Source organism: Galeopterus variegatus, unplaced genomic scaffold (genome assembly GCF_000696425.1).
Source record: "Galeopterus variegatus unplaced genomic scaffold, G_variegatus-3.0.2 Scaffold7596, whole genome shotgun sequence".
NCBI classification, from domain to species: domain Eukaryota; kingdom Metazoa; phylum Chordata; class Mammalia; order Dermoptera; family Cynocephalidae; genus Galeopterus; species Galeopterus variegatus.
Genome location: NW_007733707.1, coordinates 3,574 through 10,956, shown reverse-complemented (window position 1 = coordinate 10,956; position 7,383 = coordinate 3,574). Strand labels below are relative to the sequence as shown.

At 50.2% G+C, this 7,383-nt stretch overlaps 2 pseudogenes; both read right to left on the bottom strand.

The window, feature by feature from the left end:
- LOC103607621 overlaps positions 1–781 on the bottom strand; it is a 1,119-nt pseudogene extending 338 nt beyond the window's left edge.
- A 93-nt stretch (positions 782–874) lies between these two features.
- On the bottom strand, positions 875–2,231 carry LOC103607623 (annotated as a pseudogene).
- Between the last annotated feature and the right edge of the window lie 5,152 nt (positions 2,232–7,383).

Sequence of the window (7,383 nt, the reverse complement as noted above, 5' to 3'; positions counted from 1 at the left end):
AATTTCCAAAATCATTCTAGTTCCCACCACCACCATAGTTACCACCGCCAAAATTTCCTCCTTCATTGTAACCATCACGTCCCTCCCCCACCGCCACCATATCCACCACCTTGGTTTCCACATCCTGCTCCACCACCACCATAGCCCTCTCCTGCTATGACCAGGACCACAGCCATAGTTGCCACCCTCACCTCCAAATCTATCATATCCAGCATTGCCTCCTCCATAACTACCTTGGCTGCCACCACCTCACCATCAACACAGCCTCCTCTTCCACCAAAGTTTCCACCACCTCCAAAATTTCTTCCATGACCCATAACGTTGCCAGCGCCACCTCCATGACCTCTTTGTGATCCAGCAGACTGTATCTCTTGTCTAGAAAGAGCTTTTTCATTTCACAATTATGCCCATTAATAGTGTGGTATTTCTGAAGAATGATGTTATCAACTGTATCGTGATCATCAAAAGTTACAAAAGCAAATCCTCTCTTTTTCCACTCTGCCTGTCTTCCATAACTTCTATGGTTTCAGTCTTGCCATATTTTTCAAAGCAGTCTGTCAAATTATATTCCTCTGTTTCTACTTTAATAACACAAAGATTTCCTTCACTGTTAGATGGCACCAGGCTTTACAGGATCCTCCCTAGAAACAGCTCTCTTTGGCTCCACCACACGCCCATCAACCTTGTGAGGTCGAGCACACATTGCTGCATCCACTTCTTCAACACAAGAATAAGTCACAAAACCAAAGCCCCCCGAACGCTTTGTTTGAGGGTCTCTCATTACCACAGTCTGTGAGTGTGCCCCATTTCTCAAAATGTTCTCTTAAACTATCACCAGTAGTTTCAAAGCTTAGGCCACCAATAAACAGTTCTCTCAACTGCTCTGATTCCTTTGGATCATGGCTCTCCTGCCCCCAGTGGTGGCATCAGCTGGAGTTGGGCTGTGGGTGACCAGGCAGCGGTTTTNACCACAGGGACTGCCCGACCTTCTTCCACCAAAACTACCCCCTTTCATGGGTCCATAATTTGATTGCTGCTGTCCACTATAATTTCCAAAATCATTCTAGTTCCCACCACCACCATAGTTACCACCGCCAAAATTTCCTCCCTCATTGTAACCATCACATCCCTCCACCACCGCCACCATATCCACCACCTTGGTTTCCACATCCTGCTCCACCACCACCATCGCCCTCTCCTGCTATGACCAGGACCACAGCCATAGTTCCACCCTCACCTCCAAATCTATCATATCCAGCATCGCCTCCTCCATAACTACCTCGGCTGCCACCACCTCACCATCACCACAGCCTCCTCTTCCACCAAAGTTTCCACCACCTCCAAAATTTCCTCCATGACCCATAACGTTGACAGTTAGCCCCCTCTACTGTTATAACCAGGAACACCACTGTAGTTGCCACCCTCAACTCCAAATCCATTATATCTGCCATCACATCCTCCATAACTACCTTGGCTGCCCACAACCTCCACCACCATACCTCCTCTTCCACCAAAGTTTACACCATGGCCAAAATTACCTCCACCACCTCCAAAATTTCCTCCATGACCCATAACGTTGCCAGCTCCACCTCCATGACCTCTTTGTGATCCAGCAGACTGCATCTCTTGTTAAGAAAGGGCTTTTTTTCATTTCACAATTATGCCCATTAATAGTGTGGTATTTCTGAAGAATGATGTTATCAACTGTATCGTGATCATCAAAAGTTACAAAAGCAAATCCTCTCTTTTTCCACTCTGCCTGTCTTCCATAACTTCTATGGTTTCAGTCTTGCCATATTTTTCAAAGCAGTCTCTCAAATTATATTCTTCTGTTTCTACTTTAATAACACAAAGATTTCCTTCACTGTTAGATGGCACCAGGCTTTACAGGATCCTCTCTAGAAACAGCTCTCCTTGGCTCCACTACACGCCCATCAACCTTGTGAGGTTGAGCACACATTGCTGCATCCACTTCTTCAACACAAGAATAAGTCACAAAACCAAAGCCCCCTGAACGCTTTGTTTGAGGGTCTCTCATTACCACAGTCTGTGAGTGTGGCCCATTTCTCAAAATGTTCTCTTAAACTATCACCTGTAGTTTCAAAGCTCAGGCCACCAATAAACAGTTCTCTCAACTGCTCTGATTCCTTTGGATCATGGCCCTCCTGCCCCCAGTGGTGGCATCAGCTGGAGTTGGGCTGTGGGTGACCAGGCAGCGGTTTTACCTCCATTTTGAGACTGGATTTGCCTCTTCCAACTTGAGTTCAACATGGGACCTCAACGTCCTATAATTCGTGGGAAAACAGAAAACGTCTCCTTCGGTTAAAAATACAGGGAACTGGCAGCTCGTTAGCAAATCCTATGAAGGAACAAAAGCCAGCATTTATGTGGTTCTTTCTTTGAGCTGAGTGCTGTGCTAAGCGGTTTAGGTGAATTCACTCCCCGAATCTTCACGACACTCACACCCTATAGACGGGGAGATGGCCAGTCCAGGGCCACTCGGCCAGAAAACAGGGGCCGCAATTCAAGGCCATGTGTTGGGGTCTAAGAGGCCCTGCTTCGATCCAGTCCCAAAATGGCTCTGGGGCGGATGTTCCCAGAGAGAGCCTTTGATGAGAGCTTGGTGGGGTGTGGGCTGGGGCATATTCTCTCCCCCAACACATGGAGAGAATGAAGAGTGGGGAGGGTCCGCTCATGTAGAGCCCCCACCCCAACTCCCACCCTCTCCAGGGCTGATGGGGAACAGGTGCACATACGGGTCTCTCCAAGAAGTGACCCAGTGTTCTTCCTCCCTCCCTTCCTCGCAGGGGGCTGCCCAGCCATGGCCCATGGCCGGTCAGGAAAGGGGGCATTCAGTCCTGTGGGGTGAGCCAAATGCCTGCTTGGGTCAGCATGTCCCATAAAGCAGGGATGGCTGACCTGTTGAACGGATACAGGAGCCAAGGCAGAAACTAACAGCAAACCACCAGCCAGACTCTTGGAAAGGGTGGCTGCTGGGCACAGAGAGGGGTTCACAGCCATTTCCAGAGGCCACAGTCCTCAGAGTCCTAGTCAGAGCTAAGGGCCATCCGAGGTCCCTGGATGCAGATGGGAAACTGAGGCCCTAAGAGGGGTGGGCCACGCATCCACCTTCTATGCATCATGGAAAACTGCCACCATCCCAAATCCTGCAAGACAAGCAGGAAGAAAACCGGGCATTTAAAAGGCTATAAGAAGAGCTGCAAAGCCTCTGGAAAGTCTGCATACATCAGTGGGCACCCACTCAGCCAGAAACACATGCACCTGTACAGACAATCACCTGGGCCTGGCGCTACCCCACTCACTCTCTAAGGAAGCAGGTGAACTTCTATCCAAGCCAGGGCTTGCCAGGTACACTCTCAGCAGCTAGGATGCACAGTATGGTCGCTGGATGACCTACCCTGGGACCTTTCTCCCAAGGGGACCCCATCTGATTTGTGTCTTTAAGCACCATCCACCTTTTGGTTAGTGTGTCCAGCTCTGATCTCCCCAGGCTCCACCAGATCATGCTACTACTGCTACTCCCTCCAGGGGCCTCTGCTGCACTGGAATGAATCCCGTTACCATGACATGGCCCTTGCTGCCACCCCAACCCCATTTCTCACCATTTGTCCATCACACAGGGCATCCACCACACCAGCCTCCCTGATTCTTTTTTTTTTTTTTTTTTTTTTTTCCCTGTCCGGCAACAGATCGCAACCCTCAGTGTCGCCCCCGTACAGGACCGGGACCGGCAACGGGATCACAACCCTCGGTGTTGCTCCTGCGCCTCGCTCGGCCAGTGAGCGGGAACCGGTCCGTATGTGGGATCCGAACCCTCAGCGGGAGCACCGCCGCGCTTCCCAAGCAGCGCACTAGCGCAGTGCGCCACCGGGCCGGCCCCGCCTCCCTGATTCTTGATCGGGCAAAGCCTGCTGACACCTGCCTGCTCCTGCCACAGGACCTTTGCACTTGCTGCCCCCCAGCCTGGAACACTCTGGCCCTTGTCTTTCAGGATCACCTTCCTTGACCATTTTTTCTAACGAACAGACTTGCTCCACTCACAGGTCTAGGCCAGGAGTTGGAACACTACTGCCCACAGGACAAATCCAGCCCATTGTCCAGTTTTGTAAGTAAAGTTTTATTAGAACACAGCCTAGATAGTCCATTTCTCTACTGTCTATGGCTGCTTTCATGCTGCAAGAGCAGAGCTGAGTACTTGTGACAGAGACTGCCCTGCAAAGCCGACAATATTCACCCCCACAGGCTTTAAAGAAGTTCGCTAATCCTGGTCTAAGCCATCACCTCATTTTATCTTCTTAGCACTGATCCGTTTCTGAATTACATGTCACTTGATCATGGTTTAACAGCTGACCCGCAGTAGGTGCTCAGTAAAAGCATGTCAAATGAACGAATGAACATCGTTACGCATTGGTCAAGATCCAGGAGGGGTATTTACCCTCCCACCAAGTGCTGAATCAAAGAACTCGGGTCCTAATGGATTCCAACAAGAAGCCACTCTTCTGAGATGAACATTGCTATGGGAACATTCTGCTGACAGTTACAGTGACTATAATAGGACCCTACTGTTCCCAGCAGCACTATCAGCTGGAACCACTGGGGCTTGCACGATTTTGCTCCAGGAGGTACCTAAATAATGATAATAGTTACAGTAGTAGCACTGCCTGTTGTACACCTACTTTGTCTCATCAGATACTTACAACAACTTGGGAACCTGATGTCCTTGTTTTCCCCACTTTACAGATGAGGAAACTGAGGCACACAGAGACAAAGTAACCAGCCAAGGCTAGTAAGAGACACAGCCAAAATTTGTAACCAGCACTAGCTGACATTCCAGAGTCCCAGCTTTTAACCACTAAGCTATGATGTGTCCGCTGGGTGTGGCTCCAGTCTAGGCACAGAGCTGAACATTTGCAGCCTTTTCTAGGGCTAGGCTAGGATGAGGCAGTCACGGAGGACATGCATGGCTGGACGACAGAAGAACTGGCCTGGGACCAGCCTGTGCCCCACATGGACTATCCATGGGTCTGGCAGTGGGTCCACACTGCAGCCAGCTTTCTGTGACTCTTTTCCATTCATTTATCCTATATATATATATATATATATATATATATATATATATATTATTCAGTACATTATTGATAATAGCAAACACTTACATAGAACTTTCTTTGTGCCAGGCTCTCTTCTCGGTGCTTCATTTATCCTGGATCATCTAATTATCAAATTCTATTTGGCAGGCATTACTACTAGACCCATTTTACAGATGAGAAAACTGAAGCTCAAAGAAGTTAAGGAGCCAGCAAAGCCAAGGCGAGGCATGCCAGCCGGACAGCCCAGCCATCCCCCATCCTCACGAGCCCCATGAATGGCTCCTCATGTTCTAAACACCGGGACACAGAAGTCCTATCTATAGGTTTCCTGGAGCTGCTGTAACAAGTAACCACAAACTGGTGGCTTAAAACCAGAAATTTATCCTCTCCCAGTTCTGGAGGCCAGAAGTCCAACACCGGGGTATGGGCAAGGCTGCACTCTCTCCAGGGGCTCTGGGAAGGATCCTTCCTGCCTCTTCCAGTTTCTGGTGGCTCCAGGTGCTCCTTGGCTTGTGGCCGCATCACTCCCATCTCTGCCTCCATCTTCACATGGCCTTCTCCTCCGTGTGTGTCAAAAATCCCTCTGTCTCCCTCTCATGAGGACACATGATTGCATTTAGGGACCACTCGGATAATCCTGGGTAATGGCCTCATCTCAAAGTCCTTAACTTAATCACATCTCCAAAGAACCCTTTTCAAAATAAGGGACATTTACATATTCTAGGGACCAGGACCTGATATCTTGGTCTCGGCTCCCCAATTGTCTTTGATTCCCTCCTCCAGGGCCAATCTCAGGGAAACAAAAGACCAGATAAGATAGTTGCTTCCTCTCTCCTCCTAAGCACACAATGGATCCCTGACTCACCAAATGAAGGCGTGGAGGCAAAAAATTAGTCTTTCTATCTTGGATAATCTTCCCATCACTCACAGCAGAAAACCACCACCTTGTCATTAATGAGATATATTAAGCTGTTTAATACCAGGTTTTCGGCTGGTAGCTGATCTGGAAGGTGAGAGGGGCCTACCCACCCCCAGCAGTAATGTCAGCGTGACCTTTGGGTCCTGGAGTACACAGTCGATATTTCCTGCTAATATTGGCAGCACTTGCTTTAGCCCCGTGAGGGTGGGGGGGACATCCTTTTGTTTGGCAGAACTTACACGTCTTGTTCTTATGCACCTGGTCTCTCTCGGGATGGGTCACCATCGGACCTGAACCGTCATGCGTGAGCTAGAACAACGAGCTCTCCATTCGCGGTGGCTGCAGACGTGAGAGGGCCCCCTGGGTCTTGGCCGCCGCCTGGACCAGTGCTGGCTGAGCCTGTCCCTGCTCACCGTAGGGACTTCTCACCCACTGCATGTGAGAGTCAGGGGTCACTTGAAAATGAGGAGGGCAGAAGCCCAGGAAGGACAGAAAAGGCAGTTATGTGTCTGAATTATTTATATGCTGGCTGGAACATGCTGTACTAAAGTTCCCAGAAAATGGATTCCTTACAGCGAAGGGAAACACTGCATAATAGGCACTCGGAGGGGAAGAAACTCCTCACCTTATGCTTTAGCCCTGGAAAACACGCCTATTTCACATGAATTTGGAGGTGGTGAAGGTTGTAACAAGACCTTCTATTCCAAGACCCTCTTGGTAGGAAGACAGTTTCCCTGCTGGTGGTCCCCGCAGTCCAGTCTCTGTGGGCTGACCGGGAGGCACCTTGGTGGTGGGGGACAGTGGCGCTGTGTCAGGAGTCAGAGTGCAGCCTGACTGTGTGTCCTAGTGTTGCTACTGATCCCCGGTTCTGATCCCCAGCTATAAACAGGAGAGTCTGCAGATGGTCTCAGAAGTAGCTCCCAATAAGTTTTAGGAGGCAGCATCCTCAGGCATGAGACCCTCCAGTGGGCATGGGGTCACTCTGTCAGGACATCGAAAAAGCTGCCCAGGGCCCGATGTGCCATCATCAGGAATCGCCTGAATTGTGGTGGCTGCTCAGAGGGGCCACTCTTGGTGGAGGATGCAGGATGGACCCTGTCAGGCACTGCAGACACAGGCAGTTCTGCTGAGACTCCAAAGAAGACCTCGGCCCCAGCACAGGGTCGTCCACATCTCTCCTTGGGATGCATTGGCTACCATGGCTCACACCAGCTCCATGGAAACTGCTGCCTTCCAAGAGCTGGGTGTGAATGCATCACCCCCCACCCTCCCACGGCCCTCCAGGCGGGGTCCACAAGTTGCAGGTGAGGGGATGGGATGCAGACCCGGCATGTTGCTCCACACTCGGCCATG